At 42.0% G+C, this 18,085-nt stretch overlaps 1 protein-coding gene across 3 annotated transcripts in view; it reads left to right on the forward strand.

Annotated features, from left to right (window-relative positions):
* The first annotated feature begins 1,155 nt into the window (after positions 1 to 1,155).
* LOC109928905 (ceramide synthase 2-like) overlaps positions 1,156 to 18,085 on the forward strand; it is a 52,581-nt gene continuing 35,651 nt past the window's right edge. Inside the window, exon 1 of one of the 3 annotated variants that reach the window (XM_048613968.1) lies at positions 1,156 to 1,365. The gene's annotated coding sequence lies outside the window, so the exon portion shown is untranslated. Of the gene's footprint in view, positions 1,366 to 10,099; positions 10,156 to 18,085 lie in introns of those variants that run through there. The other 2 variants (XM_020528836.2, XM_048613969.1) reach the window with 2 other exon arrangements.

Raw genomic sequence — 18,085 nt, forward strand, 5'->3', positions numbered from 1 at the left:
CTGTTCTCCTCAGTGCCAAGGTACAGGTGTGTGTTGGTGTTCCTGTTCCCCTCACTGCCAAGGTAAGGTGTGTGTTGGTGTTCCTGTTCCCCTCAGTGCCGAGGTACAGGTGTGTGTTGGTGTTCCTGTTCCCCTCAGTGCCAAGGTACAGGTGTGTGTTGGTGTTCCCCTCAGTGCCAAGGTACAGGTGTGTGTCAGTGTTCCTGTTCTGCTCAGTGCCAAGGTACAGGTGTGTGTTGGTGTTCCCCTCAGTGCCAAGGTACAGGTGTGTGTTGGTGCTCCTGTTCCCCTCAGTGGCAAGGTACAGGTGTGTGTTGGTGTTCCTGTTCCCCTCAGTGCCAAGGGACAGGTGTGTGTTGGTGTTCTGCTCACTGCCAAGGGACAGGTGTGTGTTGGTGTTCCTGTTCCTCTCAGTGCCAAGGGACAGGTGTGTGTTGGTGTTCTGCTCACTGCCAAGGGACAGGTGTGTGTTGGTGTTCCTGTTCCTCTCACTGCCAAGGTAAAGGTGTGTGTTGTTGTTCCTGTTCCTCTCAGTGGCAAGGTACAGGTGTGTGTTGGTGTTCCTGTTTCCCTCAGTGCCAAGGTACAGGTGTGTGTTGATGTTCCCCTCAGTGCCAAGGTACAGGTGTGTGTTGGTGTTCCCCTCAGTGCCAAGGTACAGGTGTGTGTTGGTGTTCCCCTCAGTACCAAGGTAGAGGTGTGTGTTGGTGTTCCTGTTCCTCTCAGTGCCAAGGTACAGGTGTGTGTTGGTGTTCCCCTCAGTGCCAAGGTACAGGTGTGTGTTGGTGTTCTGCTCAGTGCCAAGGTACAGGTATATGTTGGTATTCCTCTCAGTGCCAAGGTCCAGGTGTGTGCTGGTACCCTGCTCAGTGCCAAGGTACAGGTATATGTTGGTATTCCTCTCAGTGCCAAGGTGTGTGTTGGTGTAGCCACCAATCGAAGGACAGTTGTCTATGTTCTGAGGTCCACTCTGACCAGATTAGGAAGTTATCTCTGTTTCTCTCTCTCTCTCTCTGCACGGATGGGGCCAGAGTTCCTGAATGGCCCCAGCATTCTCTGTGTGGATTCCATGTGTATGTCTGTGCTGCCCCCCCCACCCAGGTACAGGTGTATGTCAATGTTCTCCCAATCCCAGCTGTATCCGTTAAACACCGATTGGAAAATGTCAGTCTCCTCCCCCTGTTAGCGGGTGGCTGGTAGTAATAGAGTTTGCACTAGGTGGCAGCTTGAGTTTAGCTTAGTCTTGTTCAGGTTGTTCCTCTGTCTGCAGCCTTCTGATTTTATTCCGTCTTCTCTGGTGCTGGTTTTCCTATTGCAGAAAGCAGTTTGTGCCTTGGAGCTACATCAGCTAGAAGCGGCAGGTCGGTAAGAAACTTCAGCTGGTCAATTCTAACCGTAACCTTTCTGTTTGTGTTGGTCAAACGGGAAGAGCTGGAGCTGGTGTGAGTTCGCTTGGAGCCGGAGGGTGTATATGAAAAGCGAAAAAATAAAACGTCGAAAAAGGTTGAATGAGGTAATTGGGGAAATTGTCAGCAAGAGTAAAGAGACAACAGCAGAGAGAGTGGGGCAGATAGAATGAGATAGCAGTAGGGAAGGAAATTAAGATGTGTTTACTTTTGTTTAGCTCTTTCTAACTTACATGCGTTGTGAGCAGTTTTCCAGTTGTCTTTATTTAGTTTTAATGCTACGGTAGAGTTGGTTTCCTTTTCAGCACTGTACCTAAAGTTCTGGGAAATTAACTCACCACTGAGCCCTGAGTTGCAATTGTATCTGTAAAGTGTCCCCTTTTTGTTGGAGGAAGTGGAGTTTCCTACTTAATTCCTAAATTAATAGACAGCCTATCTGATTCCCTTTCAACTTGTAGCTTCTACTTCCCCCCCCCACTTCTTAGAAAATTCATACTGTTCCTAATATTGAATTGAAATGATTAGATACAAGAGTTGCCCAAAGGGTGACTACTGTTTTGCAGAGATGGCATACTCTGAAGGCTTATAATTGCTGACTGGTTGAGGAGCAAAAGGCACTTTGCTGTCACCAGATGACATCTCAGATTTGTTCTTCTTTTGGATACTTGCGCATAGAAATAGAGGTGGGGTTTTGTTTTTTTTTGTTTGAAATCCATGATTGAGGCGTCAAGGTAAAAGATCCAAATTCAGGGAAGAGTGGTTCAGCTTTCCCTCTGGAGAGGCGGAAGCTGGTCAAAGGTTCGTGTGTAAAGACTCATCTGAAGATTAAGTGTAAATCTAATCTGGAATATTGATTTTTGGACATCTGAGATCTCAGTTGTCCCAGTTGAGTCCTTCTGAATTGTTGGTAGGTCCTATCTCATGATGAAGACACACTGGTTCACAGTGATGGCCTGACAGAAGATTTATTTTGATGGCTGGGTGTGTAGATGTTTTCTAATTACCCTGTTTAGAGATGTTGTTACACATTGCAGCACAGTGGCCCAGTGGTTAGCACTGCTGCCTCACAGTGCCAGGGACCCACGTTCAATTCCACCCTCAGGTGACTGTGTGGAGTTTGCACATTCTCCATGTGTCTGTGTGGGTTTCCGTCCACAGTCCAAAGATGTGCAGTGGAGCTGGATTGGCCATGGGAAACACAGGGTTATAGGGATGAAGTATGGGTTTGGGGGTGGGTCTGGGTGGGATCTGTTCAGAGGGTTGGTGTGGACTTAATGGGCCAAATAGCCTGCTTTCACACTATAGGGATTCTATGATGCACCTCTGGATCAGGTGGGATTTGAACCTAGGTCATGAACTTGCCATTTTCTGGCACACTCTCCTGTGACTTGGTTTTGAGAGGGGCAGGCAGTTGCCCTATTGGGTGGAGCCAAGTTGTCAGGGACTCAGATTGGCACAGCAGTGACATACAGTCTTGCTCATAATGTGTACAGAATGAGACTAGTCACCCCTTCAAAACTATACCACCACTAAATTCAGTGGTGGCTACTCTATACTTTAATGCTCATGTTCACATTCATTTTAATAATTAATGCAAACCTACTTCACTATTTCATTTTCCTAATACAACACCTGGTACAAATCTAGCACAAAATTTCAGTGCCTCTCTCCCTGTCTCCACCTCTTTAAACAACCTTTATTTGAAAGACATCATCTGATATCCTTAATGGCCTAGCTCTAGAACTTCCTGCTAGCAGAATTTCTTGCTAGGCTTATCAACTTTGACTCCATCAACCCCTTTAATCACTAGCATTTAATTAGATCATCTCAAGTTTCAATGTTCAAGGAATGGTCAAGTTGTGTAATTAAGCCTTTAAGATGTTTTTGTGCCTAGTGCCAACTTAAGCCTGATGTCTGACAAGCTGCTTGTTAGATATTATCGTTTTGTAGGAGTAGATGGAAAGGAGATAAGTGGGGGTTCTTTACATTTACATTGGCTCAAATAATAGCTTGACTGGACAATTGAAGCAAAGTCCATCTAGGTACTGTGACTCTGACTTTTTTTTAAAAGAACAGCTCATAATTAGATCAGATAAGCTGGCAGATGCAAGGAACCAGTTCAGGTGGCCAATTCACTTGGGATCCCTTCATAAACCCTTCTTGGCCCATGCCCCAGTGGTTATCCCACATGAGCAATCATTGGGAAGTGTAGAATTAAAACCAAAAGAACAGCGAATGCTGCAAATCTGGAACAAAAACAAGTTGCTGGAAAAGTTCAGCAGTTCTGGCAGCATCTCTGAAGAAAAATCGGAGTTAACATTTTGGGTCTGGTGACCCTTCCTCAGAACACTTCCATGCTCTGTATTGCCATAATGACTTCTGTTTCACAAAAACTCTGCATTTATATAGTGACTTGCCACATCCCAAATTGCCTGTTGCCCAGGAGGAGTCACCGGACCTGAAATATTAACACTAACTTTTCTTCACAGATGCTGCCAGTCCTGCTGAGCTTTTCCAGCAATGTCTGTTTTAATTCTCTGGTGGGCTGTGTTTGTTAAAATTGCATCAGTATTCTGAAAATTCCAGAGACACTGAAACTCTGAATTATTCTGAGCCACTCTAAATTTGGGTCAAAGCAGTGAAATGTGAGAGAGAGAATTCCGCAACAGACAGGCAAACAGACAATTTAAGGGTCGAAAGATTTAAGATCAATCTCAGTATTTTTTTTCTTCAATGTCAAGGTCTTTGTAAACTAAAAACAACTTTTGGCTAAGACTGCCCATTGTTTTAATTCAAATACTGCACTGTTGAATGGATATTGGCATCCTGACAATGAAATCTTTGTTCTTTTCAACAAGCTCAAATGCAAGAAGCTTTTCCAGACTGTTTTGCCTACCTAGGGTGGGTTGTGTTTTACATGCTAACACGCTGAAGCTCTGGATTGTGCACTAGAATGTGCTGCTTGGCATATGAGCCTATCCTTCACTAGCTCCCAATAGACTAGCAGCATTTGGGTGGAAGAGACAAGATGCTCAATACAGCCTCCAGGGTTGAGCCTGACCACTGTGAGGGAGCTCTGAGCAGTCAGAAATGAAGCATTAAAACAAAGCTCTGCCTGCCTTTTCCAGTTATCCAGATGATCAAAGATTTCAAAGATGACCAGAGTTCTGATGTAGCTACATTTATTCTTCCAATAGCAGATTAATGGGTTGCTCATCTCATTGGTTGAATTTCTACTGAGTAAGCAGCTACTAGCATATTTTTACAAAATCCTTCAAGGGAGCTCACTGAGGAACAGGCAATTTGAGATGTGATAAGTCACTATATAAATGCAGAGTTTTTTTGTGAAACAGAAGTCATCCTGTTAATACAAAGCATGGAAATGTTGCATGTTGCTTTATCAAACATGTTTTCTTTTTTAACCATGATCACGGATCACTGCCAGTTTTATTTGGTGGGGAATTGAGAGGGATTTGATATATTTTGATCGAGCAAAAGTCTGCAGACTTTAGAAACAAGAGAAAATAGTGAATCAGGAAACAGCTTTGCAGGTACATAATCGCTTCTGGGTTTTGGACCTTTTATTGGGATGAACTGTTAATTCAATAATTCATGGTGTGCTCCTGCTCTGAGGGGAATCAAAATGATGATACCTTTGTTTAATGTTGAAGACGTCCAGAATTTAATGTTGATGAGGAAAGAAGACACATGAGGATTGTTTGCCCAAGTGCAATTAGGTTTGCTTTAGTTGGCAAGGAAGATTGAATCCATATCCAAACCGTCTGCTGTTTTTCAGATAATTGTGGATGAGAGATTCTATTCAACTTATTCATTCATGCATCTGTTTGTTCGTTCATTCACTTAGCGATTTTCCTGTATTCAGTACCTAGCTAAGGCTATGCCGGAGAAAACATTCTCTCTCTCCCCCCTGGTAGAGAAAGATAGAGAGAGAGAGAGAGAGATGGAGTTTGCCAGAAGGTTTAATTTGGACAGAATTATCAGCAATTAGTGTTGATGAGCATTTGGATAAGTCATGGAGATGGCAAGTGTGGGTGTGAGGAGACAGGGTTGGCTGTGCCAAGGCAGGGGCTGAGTGTGGAAGAGGCAATGTTCAGGATAAGGAATGAAGACTAGCAAGCTTCTATTGGACCAATCTAGTCAACCTCTAGGAGTAAAACTAATATTTTAGACTTCATCTAACAAGTGATATCAAGCTCCCTGTTTTAATACTTCTCTCCAGACTTTAAATACTATTGAAATCAATGCAAATCTGAAGCGTTAGTTTGGTTGAATTATTATATCCTATTTTTGCACAAACATTTTGTACAATCTAACAACCTTGTGTTTAGTGCTTTGAATGACATAGAAAGTGAGAGGGTAGGAACTCTCTTACAATGGGTTGACGTGGTGGATAGTTAAAACAACCTCCAATAGCCAATCACAAACATGGGTGGAAAGGTATAGAAGATGGCATAAAGCAAGAGGTACTACTTCTACATCATTCAAAGCTCTAACTAACCTACTTCACAATACCCTATGACATGATAGCAAGGGCCATTGTTCACTTAGCCCTATTACAACAAAATCCTTCCATGGATGATCAACTGACTGCTGTGAAGTTAGGCAGAAGGTTACAGCAGGGTCTTGTACTTGATTGTCATCACAATCAGGCAATGCCCCACCAGGCCTCACCCTCTGAACAACACTATATACTGGCCCATTATGGATGACCATGTCCACTATCTCCAATTATCACAGTTGGATTTTAATGTTCCCTCTTGTTACGCTGCTTTTCCTTATCTCTTACCCCATTTTCTTCACCCTTCACCCCCAGCCCTATCCACTCCTCTACTCTGTGGCCCCAGATGATGTCCGTATGAAATACTCTAAAAGCTATTGCATTCAGAGTTAGTGCATTTAAATCCTCCTGCAACAATGATAACTAACTTGTACTCAGAAGAGAATCTACAGAGAAAAGGAAATGAAATTCCTAAAATGTTTCAAGGCTTCTTCCTTGGATGGTCACAAGCCAATAAGGAGGGATGATGCTTCTAGTTTAGAGTCAAAGCTTAAGGAGTTGAATGTGACTGAGCGTCTTTGATATAGCGACTATTCTAAAGTGAAGTTTAAAATCCAAATAGGAAAGGCTGTCTTTGAAAGGTCAATGAAAGAACTGAAGGGGCAGAAGAAATTGGTGCTCAGACCCTAGACTGTTGGAATATCTAAGGGACTACATACTTGTGTCATTAATGAAGGGAGTATTGCATCAGTGTAAAGGAATGAGACAATGGGGTGAATAAAGTATTTCCTCATGCCAGACAGCACTAATTACAAAAGACAGACTTGGAAATATTAGGAAGAACGTTAGTGTCATTTGAAGGTGTTTAGAATTATGAGAGGATGGATTAGAATACATAGAGCAACAGAATGCTTCCAATTGTTGTAGGGCCTAGAATGAGGGGACAGATAAGATTAAGTCAATGCAACCTAAGATGGGGAACAGGAAAATAACTTTATCAACCACTGCACTGCACTAGCAGAGTTAGTTGAAGCAGAGACCATGTAAATATTCTTCTGATGAAGAGTCACCAGACTCAAAACATTTACTGCTTTCTTCCCCAGATGCTGACAGACTTGCTAAGTTTTGCCAGCAATTTGTTTTTGTTTCAGATCTCCAGAAGTATAGGCGTTGGGAGGTCATGTTGCGGCTGTACAGGGCATTGGCTAGGCCACTTTTGGAATACTGTGTTCAATTCTGGTCTCCCTGCTATAGGAAAGATGTTGTGAAACTTGAAAGGGTACAGAAAAGATTTACAAGGAAGTTGCCAGGGTTGGTGGGTTTGAGCTGTGTAGAGAGGATGAGTAGTTTGGGGCTATTTTCCCAGGAGCGTCAGAGCCTGAAGGGGGCCCTTTTATAGAGGTTTATAAAATCATGAGGTGCATGGATAGGGTGAATAGCCAAGATCTTTTCCCCCAGAGTAGGGGAGTCCAAAACTAAAGGGCATAGGTTTAGCTGAGAGGGGAAAAGATTTAAAAGGGATCTGAGGGGCAACTTTTTCATAGGTGGTGCACGTACAGAATGAGCTGCAAGAGGAAGTGGTGGAGGCTGGCACAATCACAGCATTTAAAAGGCATTTGAATGGGTACATGAGTAGGAAGGGTTTGGAGGGATATGGGCCAAAAGTTGGCAAATGGGACCAGATCAGTTTAGGGTATCTGGTTGGCATGGACGAGTTGGACCGAAGGGTCTGTTTCTGTGCTGTGCGACTCTGACTCTATCTGCAGTTGTATGTATGTATGAGAATAATCAGATATGGTCACAGGTTGAAAATAGACCATGAGGAATACCGAGATAACAAGGTGTAGAGCTGGATGAACACAGCAGGCCGAGCAGGAAGGCTGACGTTTCGGTCCAGCATCTGCAGTTCCTGCTATCTCATGAGGAATACTGTACTGCTTTTGGGGAGCAATAATGGTTCAGCCGAATGATGACCACCGTGTAAATCCCCAGGATGGTGTTTTGAGAAAACTGTGTTTGGGACAAATACTTGGCCCAATTAGTCTGTTGGTCCACACTCATTCTCCTCTCATTCTCTGCCTGAACTCTGACCATCTTCATATCTTTCTTTTTCCTTGTCTCTCATGTATTCATCTAGTTTTCTTTACTGCTAGCTTATTGAACTATTTCCTGTGATGGTAAGTTCTACTTCCAAAGTGAAGAAATGTCTCCTATTTCCCCATTGAATTTATTAGTAACTATGTGGCCTCTGAGAACTTGGAAAACCAATAAGATTTTCTAAGATAGGAACTGCAGATGCTGGAGAATCTGAGATAACAAGGTGTAGAGCTGGATGAACACAGCAGGCCAAGCAGCATCAGAGGAGCAGGAAGGCTGATGTTTCGGGCCTAGATCCTTCTTCAGAAATCCCATATTTCTATAAAATCCCAAACAATTCAAACTTTCCTGGTAATTTCTCAGTTCTGTTATCACTCCTGTAAACATTTTCTGCATTTTCTCCAAAGCCTGTTTCTTTTTTAATAAAATGACCATCATGTACATTGTATAATAAATGTGACCCAAACAAGGTTTGCTTGAAAGTGTGTTAATTACATTTAAATTCTACATCCTTGTAAAACTAAGTATTGTCATATTTTCTGTTTCCTGGTCTGACATGCAGCATTAAATGACATTTGCCTGAATCCCAAAATTCCTTTTACACTCCTATTCTATTCAGCTTGTTGAACAAAAAACACATACACTTCAGTTTTTTTTTTAAAAGGCTTAAGTATTGAATGAAGTTCCAGAGTTTGGGGTCTGGAAAGCTGAATGCTAGTTGTTAGCATCAGATAGTCAAGAGTTTTAAACTCTGGAGGAGTAAGGAGATTTTGGAGGTTTGTAGAACTGGAGGAGGTTCCAAAGAATGGGAGCTGTGAGGCCATGGAAAAATTTGAATCGGTGGATGAGAATTTTAAAAGTTTCATGTTCACAGTTTGTGGTTAAAGGCCCCACCCTGGATTTTGTTTACTATTTACAGTGCTTCAAATGTTGAGTGATGTGCAAGCAGCAGGTTAAGTTGCAAGAAAGCTTTTTAGGAAGGCTGAGCTGAATCCAACTGTCATTTTTTTTTATCCTTTTATTTCCCTGTAATTATAACCACTGGTCCCCACTTATTGTCTTCCTTTTTCCAGGTAATAACAGGGTAATTGGTATTCCAGGTAATACCAATGCTTGCTCAATGCCTGATCCAGTAAGTTAAAACACATGAGTACCTCTGATACTTCCTGGTTAGTTGGTAGCTTTGCATGAATAATCATTATCAATGTTTGTTTTTAGCATGAGAATGGCAGTCTTAGATTTGTATACAGCAGCTTTTGAAATGAGGTAACATTGTCCATGCTGTTTACTTGGTCTCAATGTATGTTGTGCAAAAGTAACAATCAATTAAGATGCAAGACCTTTCTAAATCCTTCAGCTTTAACTAAAGCTGCCTGAATTGAATTTCAAATGCATTCTGCTATTCAGCCCCTCCTATCCCATTGTGGTCAGATCCTGCTTGTACCATTTTCTGGTGCTAGAGTTGTAAGTTACCTTGGTGAGAGCCAAATCCCTTAAATTTTGAAAAGAGATTGTGAGAGAAGGCAGTAAATCAGGAAACAATGGTTCAGGGACACCCCAGCTTGGAGATTCTAGCTGAAAGCTAAGAGAAAAACCTCTGGGGAACTTGCCAGTCTTGAGAGAAACTGAAAGAACTGTGGATACTGTAAATCGGGAACAAAAACACAAGTTGCTGGAAAAGCTCAGCAGGTCTGGCAGCATCTGTGAAGCAAATCAGTTAACGTTTTGGGTCCAGTGACCCGAAGATAGACCCAACAGTGTCTTTTGCTTTATTGTACATCTACTACAGTAGCTGTACAGAAACATGCCAGTAAGCACAGACAATATCCTACAAATCAAGATGTAGACCATGAACTTGTCGATTTTATGAATGTTAAGGGATATACCCAACTCTCCATAAACAATGCTATGGAACCTTTCATATCTTCCTGAGAGAGCAGACAGAGCCTTAATTTAACATCTCATCCTATAGACAGCATTTTCCAAGAGTAGAGTAGAAGTCAACAGATGTGCTCAAGTGTCTTGAATAGGATTTGAAATTGTGGTCTTCTGATTCACAGACAGCTCAGAGAGTGCTACCATTCGATGAAGGCAAGCAACATCTGTTTGAGAGAGAGGAGAGGGCACTGTGAGGTACTGTTAGGTTTTCTGTTTGAGATTGATTATATCCTTGGCAGTCCAGCATGCAGTTCTGATTGCTGGCCAGAAGCATCAAGATTCCAGTGAACTGGTAAACTACCAAGATATCTCCTTTTATTATAGGTTATGTCTAACCGTAGTACGCATTACTTCCTGTGATGTATAATGTCACATGATCTTGCTCTCTCATTCTCAGTAAAATGAAGTCACTGAAATGTTTCTTAAATTTATTTTCCTTACTTCAGGAAACTCAATATTTTGTAGTCGCACAGTGAGACCAAGAATATTGGCTATGACAGTAATTGTCATATTTGAAACCTGTAACCTTTAAAATTTATTGTTTCTCACTAATTGAGAAAAGCCGTTTTCTGACTAAATGACACAAGTGTTTTCGAGTGTACAACACAGCACCGTGTTCAAAGCCTGAACTTCATTGAAGTGAAGCTTGAGATGTCTGTCCACTGGGTGTGTGCCCCATGGTAGAGGTCAAATAACTGTGGCAGTCTTGGATGTTTATACTTGATTACATTTCAGTCCAAACATCTCCTTTTCCGATAATGCATAAGATTTTTCTTTTGTATCATTAAGTTACCCAAGTTCCCAATCATATGCACGATGACTGTTATTGTGCTTTAGCAGTTGATTTCCATCAGTTTGTGTATGTGTTATCCATGCAACCTTGAGACCAGTATGACTTAAAATGGTACATGTGTGTTGTCATTATCTGTTTATTTGGATAATGTTGTTCTACCGGGAAGTAATGCTTCAGTGCTACTTGTTGCTTATGGTGGCTGTTGTTTGGTTTTTGCTGTTGGGTTGCTGTGGACCTCTGGATCTGATGGTTGATGTGGCACATTAACCTCTTCCTAACCAGTCACCTGCAGTCAGGCTAATGTGCCTGCACTTGCAACAGTGTCTGGTTATTCACTTCTTCTACCATGTACAATCGAGATGGGAAATGCACCATGCAGATCCCAAGTCACCACTTAGACTGGCTTTAGATGAGATTGAGATGGCATGGTGGCTCAGTGGTTAGCACTGCTGTCTCAGCACCAGGGACCTGGGTTCGATTCCAGCCTTCAATCACTGTCTGTACTTGCTTTGGGCAAGTGATTGCAGTTGTTCAGTCCAAGGTTATGCCTGGTTTTGTTTCAAAACTTGCCCTAGAGTGAATTTTTAACCTGGGTTAGGTGGGGTACGAATTTTCCCACCGGGCCCACTATTCCTGTAAATCATTGGAATTCTTCCTGAGCAGCAGAAATTTCCTGATGAGTCCTGTCTTCTGCAGGTTGGCTGTACTCCCTCCTCCCTCGAACAACAAGACTCAAAATGACGTTGGTTTTGAGAATTCACACCTGCCGTTAAATGTAGCAATTTGTAATGTTTTCAAGATTCTCTACACCCTTTCTTCCTGTTGTGCTTTTAATGGGCCAATGGTTGAGACATTATGTGGTAAATGGCATATTACATAGCTTCTAGTATGTTGGTCATTGGACAATGTCCAATCTAAGGTGTGGCTGAGATTCCTAAGGGCATGCAAGTGAAATAGCATCCAGAAGGGATTGAGGTTTGTTAGTCATTGATGCACTTCTCCATTGTACTTATTCAAATTTGAGTTGATGCAAATTCTAGTGGATCCAGTTTAAGAAATGACACCATAGCAGAGCACCACTTGGGTTAGTTGTGACACAGGGGAGTAACTGTTTGAAACCCAGCCTCAATCTCTCGTTGTACCCATTTTTAAATTGAGTATGGGACCTTTCTAAGTGTGAAGCAGGTGGGATTAGCCTCTGCTTTCAGTGTGATATGGTATACAGTGTTTTATTTCCCCATGCCTCTGAGTTTTGGAAATTTGATATTCAGATTTATGGTTCCTGCTTGTTGACACTTTCCACTTTTAAAGAAGAGATTTGTGCAGTGAACCTGTGTATTAAACAGTGAATGTGGCTATTTGTGGAAAAAGTGCATCTAAGATTTTGTTTTTGTTTTTGTCTTTGTCTTAACATTGCTTGAAGTTGACCTTTTTTTGAGGCTGGTTCCCCCAGATTTTGATGTTTGATAGATGAAGGCTGTAGGGTAGTCTTTCTCAACCATTAAAGGCCATCTGACAGTACAGTGACTCCAGTGCCTACATCCAATTTAAATGGCATTCATCAACACTAATGTTAGCTCACTCCAATATTGGCCATCGTCTGATTTTTCCCTTAGTCGTAGTTTCTGTCTTAAGTTTGCATTTGAAGGTGGATGCCTTGTGTTTTATGAATGCAAACAATTAAGTGATCCAACGTTGTAAAATGATAACTTTTATTGCAGCCCTCAGCTTGCAACAGCATGAGCTTGGTGGAATTTGTCACTCACCAGAGTGAAGTCCATGTCTGCCTTAGTGCTGCCCGCATTGCTAGATTAGTCTGGTGGCTGGGTCGTTCCTGTTGCTGCGACACTCTGTCCCTCCTCTGCAGATGAAATGCTGAGCTGGTCGCCTCCTTCATGCAGTACAACTCACTGCTACTGCTTGGCTTCTCCTCCAGGCAGTACTGCTGGTCACAGTTTGCCATCGTGCAGTAATATTGTATCTGGGTGGTTGTTAGGAAGTGTACCCTTAGCATAGAACAGAATCCCTACAGTGTGGAAACAGGCCATTTGGCCCAATAAGTCCACACCGCCCCTCTGAAAAGCATCCCACCCAGACCCATTATCCTACCCAATGTCAGTGAACATCAAAATTTTATTAAGTAGATAGACTACACATGAGGGAGCACGTACAAGAGGATGTACCTGGAAGCCTGTGTTCTAGTGTCCCAGTTCCATGTGCTCTGACATCACGGCATAGAAACTGAGCATGTGCATAAGTTGGTGTAATTGGAATACTGGTACAAGGAATGCTTTACTCCACAGGAATATGATCAGGAATTCCTAGAGAAGGGGATGGGGCAGTACAGGATAAGTGAAGACTAGCACTCTTTTTTTTTTTGCTTTTACTTTTAATAATTGATTTAGAAAAAAAATCTTGCTCTGTTCATTTACACTATGGTTTCGCGATCCAATTTTGGAAGGAAATATTCCAAGCTTGGTTTATTTGCTGTCCTCTACTCCCAATAGTTTCCAGTCCTTTTGACGAAGCTGACTACAATAATAAGTAACCAGTTCTGACTGGAAGAGGCAAAGAGTTTAGAGTGCTTTTTAATTGGAGGTTTTCTGAAATCAGCATTAAAGGGATCTAATTGACTTTGTCCTCTGCTCAGTACCTTGTTTGTTTGGCTTTGGATTATTTAAGGGCTTGTTTTTTGTTCAAATTTTAATGTAAGGCTTAATGAATCAATTCTCTTTGTCTCATCTTGACATGAGCATTCATACAAGTACTGAGATAAAGTAGTGATGAGCTTTATACTGTTGAGAAATCTGGGGAGTATCAAGTGGAACGTAAAAGATGGAGAAAGGACAAGAGAGACCATTTCAATTTGGGAAAGTATGTTTCAATCCTCTGTCCTGTTTCCTTTGTCAGAACAGCACTGGGGAGTGAGTTATTTGTTTGAGAATGAGAAGATGGGAGTTGGGGGTTCTCCTGTTCCTCTGTAAACAATCTCTTCTGGGTAAAATATGGATTCAGCTTTGGTATCAATCCCCAGTTGCCTAGTGACATTATATGCTGAATAACTGTTTGGATAGTGTATCAGAACGAACCCAGTGAGAGATGCTCTCTTCAGGAGAGGGATAGGGGAAAGAGTTGGAGTACACAAATTGAAAATGGGTCTCTGAGGTGTCAGTGCTGATCTTCACTTGACAGAAAAACTTGTGTGTTTGAATTTTCATGTATTGGGATACAATTTTCCTTTTTAAAAAAAGGACAGGCTAAGATGAACTGGCTTCTACAAGATCCTTAACTGAACCCAGCTACTTTGTGACATGCGGTTAAAATGTTGTGGGGGTGGTGCCTTGACAACGGCAATGTTGTGATTGTTGCTTGTTGTGTCAACAGTGCTGGTTAAAGGCTTTCCTAGCTGGAGATGGAACAGGGTTTAACCCCAGCGCAGAGGTTGCGCTATGTCCAAGCCTGGAGTTTGTGAAAAATGCTTCTTAATTGAGAGAATTAGACTGATTGCTGATGTGCTCCCTCTTAAAAGTAACCTTGCTTTCAACATTCCAGCCTCTCCATTAGCACAGAGGATTAGGTTGATCATATCTTGGGAAGTAAACCAAAGCAATGGACAATATAAATGAATGGCCTTTTCTATAGCTCATCTGGATTATCCACGCAGATCTGCTGTTCTAGTAAAGATTCCCTAACCTCTGCCCTGAATTGAAAGGTCAGTGGCCAAAGAGCTCTACGTCCATGAAGAGGAGAGGGCACAGAGTATTTGGACAAAAACATTCATTCTTGCTACACCACAAGCTGACAAGGCCCAAGTTTCTTATAGAACTTGGATCTTCTCCCCATTGTAATGGGATGTTTGTTTCACTGAGAACTGACTGGCCTCATTTGGGATTGGACAAACTTCTTGCAATCACATTGCAATGACTGGCATTTTCCATTTTTGTTTCAGATCTCTAGCATCTCAGTTCTTTGTTTTATTTTGTTTCCTCCTAGCTTTCTGCTGTAGGTTGGGTGCATGACACATTCTGCAGGACTGCTCACATTCTAAAGCATTCTAAAGCATTCTAAGTGTTAATTGTATATCAATTGTGTTTAATAATATACAGGTGGAAGCTGTTAATTACGGTTTTACTTGAGAATATTACGCAATGCAATGATTAGTGCACTTGCCTAACACCTGAAAGATCCCAGGTAAGAAACAATGAAGCTCTGACTAGGAGGTGAATGCTTGCAATGTAAATAGTAGAAGCTTGAAGTAAAGGTTGGCTTCAGTAATATTCATCACAAATTGACTTTTTAGCAGAACTGAATTTTTTAAAATTAAATTTTGCTGTTCAATCAAAATTCATTATCTGTAGCCCAAAAGCATTGGATCTCCAATGGAGAAGGACCCCTTTATAAAGTCTAACATTCATCACTGCTTAATTGACAAGCAGTAATCCCTACTCTTCCAAAAGAGTCATGCAACATGGAAACAGATCCTTCATGCCAACCAAAATCCCCAACTAAACTAGATCCACCTACCTGTGCTTGGCCCATATACCTCCAAACAATTTTCATGTACTGATCCAAATGTCTTGTAAATGTTGTAACAGAACTTGTGTTTATGTGCCCGAACCCTTTGTCTCTGTTCTACAACACTGCCCAAGGCCCTACTTTTAATTGTATATGTCCTTTTATGTCTTACCAAAATGCACTTCCTTGCATTTATCCAAATTATACTCCATCTGCCACACTTCAGCCCATTGATCCAATTGATCTCTTTGTAATCTTAGGTGGTTGGGAATGGGTAAGCAAGGTTATCTATTTTTCTACTGGAGAAATAAACTCTGGCTCAGTTATGAATGGAGTTGCAGAAGGAAGGTGAAAAGGTTTGGTCTAAGTAAGGTTTCAAGGAATATTGGAAGAGAGGAAAGAAGTACAATGGTTTAGGGAGGCAATTCCATAATTAGTGACTAAGATGAGGCATCCTGCCAAGAGTCAATTTGGGGAAAAAAAAACAAGAATGCTCCAGAGACTAGAATTGGAGTGCAGATTTCTAGGGTGGTAGTAAAGCTGGTAGAGATCTAATACCTCTGATCTTTGTCATTGTCAGTGGGTTCATTACTTAAAATAGTATTTTTTGTTTCTCCATTTTTAAAAGCAAAACTCAGCCATCAAAAAAAATGATCCTTGAGCTTGCATTATGGATTAATGACTGGGTTTGGGTCCTGTATCTGATGCTGTAAATATCATCATATAAGAACTGTTTATATATAGAATGGGAAACCAAATTATTTTCTCCCTGTTTCATACAACAGTAAGTTATGAATTGAAACCTTATTTATATCTTGTTTTCTATTGGATAGAAGCTTCGGATGAATCCAACAGTTGTGCAGAATTCCTGCTATCCCAAGCTATTTTTGTTCAATTCCAAACAGCCAAATCTGACTTCATCTCCGATCCCAAGATTATAATTTCACCATCTTTTTAGGGCTGAATTTCCTTTTGTTGTCTTTCACTAGTTATCATGTTCCATATAATTTCTACTCTAACTTTATTTTACTAACCCTAACCCTAACCCAATCGCAATCGGTCTCTTTTGGATACATGCAAGAATTTTCAAAATGAATTAGTCAGGGCACTAAAAATTACACTGCACTCAACTCACTTGTCTGTCAGCTCCAAGTAGCAAAGTGAAAATGATCAGCTGATGGATGTAAAAATCAGTCCCTCCCTACTATTGTGCTAACTACCATTTGCAGGGTGATCCCACCATGGAACAGCATAAACTTTTGCCTGTGTGCCAGTCATCACCACTTGCTGATCCAACAGAGGACCTGTGCAGCCTTCCTGAAATTTGGATTGCCAACCTTATTTGGATATTTTCCTGGAGGTTCCATCAAACAATCTTCCATCTCCAAAGGCCTATTCAATTAAACAGGCTTTTCCTCATCTCCAACACTTTTATAACTACCTTATATTAAACAAATTTGAATTTAAAAAAATGGCTATTCACTTTTGCATGGATTTTTAAATGTGGTGAGGTTAATTATGTAGACTGCAATGCAATACAATCCTGGAGGGTTGGCATGCCCACATTCTAAGCACAATCTGAGGAGATAAAGGTTGCTGGAATGCAGTTAGGCCTAGGACATGGGTGGGAGGAGAAAGTGCCTGTGCCTTGATTGGAACAAATAAGTACCTAGGAGGTACCTTTCTGACTTGAGTTATTGCACGGATTTGCTGGCTGCGAAATATGTCTTTCAGCCTAAAGTTCTCAGCTCTGCTGGCTGCTTTGTGCTGGAATAATGCCAAAATCAAATTCTTATTTGGTCTTTGTTCACTGCTGATAAGCGTTTCATCGGGTGGACTTTGGGCATCTTGAATAAGGCCAAGATGCCCCACTTCACAGTGTTAGCCCCCTACGCAATTTCCAAATGTTGCACTTGTGACCTGATGAAGTCTTTCTGTTCAAAATATCCTTATCCCAGAGGAATTGCTGGAAGTGAGATGTTTTATATTTTCTAACCAGTTTAGAAACGTTATTGTACTGGTTGGGACTTGAACCCAGGCCTCCTGGCTCAGAGGCTCCTGGGACACTACCACTGCACCACCAGACCCTACAAGTGAAATGTTGCTGCCAATTCATGACTAAGTTTATCTGTAGTACAGTTTTAATATGCTACCAGAGATAGTAGGAACTGCAGATGCTGGAGAATCCGAGACAACAAGGTGCAGGGCTGGATGAACACAGCAGGCCAAGCAGCATCATAGGAGCAGAGAGGCTGACGTTTCGGGCCTAGACCCTTCATCAGAAAAGGGGGAGGGGAAGGGGGTTTTGAAATAAATAGGGAGAGAGTGGGAGGCGGATAGAAGAGGGATAGAGGAGAGGATAGGTGGAGAGGAAACAAACAGGTCGAAGAGGCGGGGATGGAGCCAGTAAAGGTGAGTGTAGGTAGGGAGTTAGGAAGGGGATAGGTCAGTCCAGGGAGGACGGACAGGTCAAGGGGGCGGGATGAGGTTGGTCGGTAGGAGATGGAGGTGCGGCTTGAGGTGGGAGGAGGGGATAGGTGGGAGGAAGAACAGGTTAGGGAGGCAGGGACGAGTTGGACTGGTTTTGGGATGCGGTGGGGGGAGGGGAGATTTTGAAACTTGTGAAATCCACATTGATACCATTGGGCTGCAGGGTTCCCAAGCGGAATATGAGTTGCTGTTCCTGCAACCTTCGGGTGGCATCGTTGTGGCACTGCAGGAGGCCCAGGATGGACATGTCGTCTGAGGAATGGGAGGGGGAGTTGAAATGGTTCGCGACTGGGAGGTGCAGTTGTTTGTTGCGAACCGAGCGTAAGT

The sequence above is a fragment of the Rhincodon typus genome, chromosome 29 (assembly GCF_021869965.1).
Source record: "Rhincodon typus isolate 14 chromosome 29, sRhiTyp1.1, whole genome shotgun sequence".
NCBI lineage: Eukaryota > Metazoa > Chordata > Chondrichthyes > Orectolobiformes > Rhincodontidae > Rhincodon > Rhincodon typus.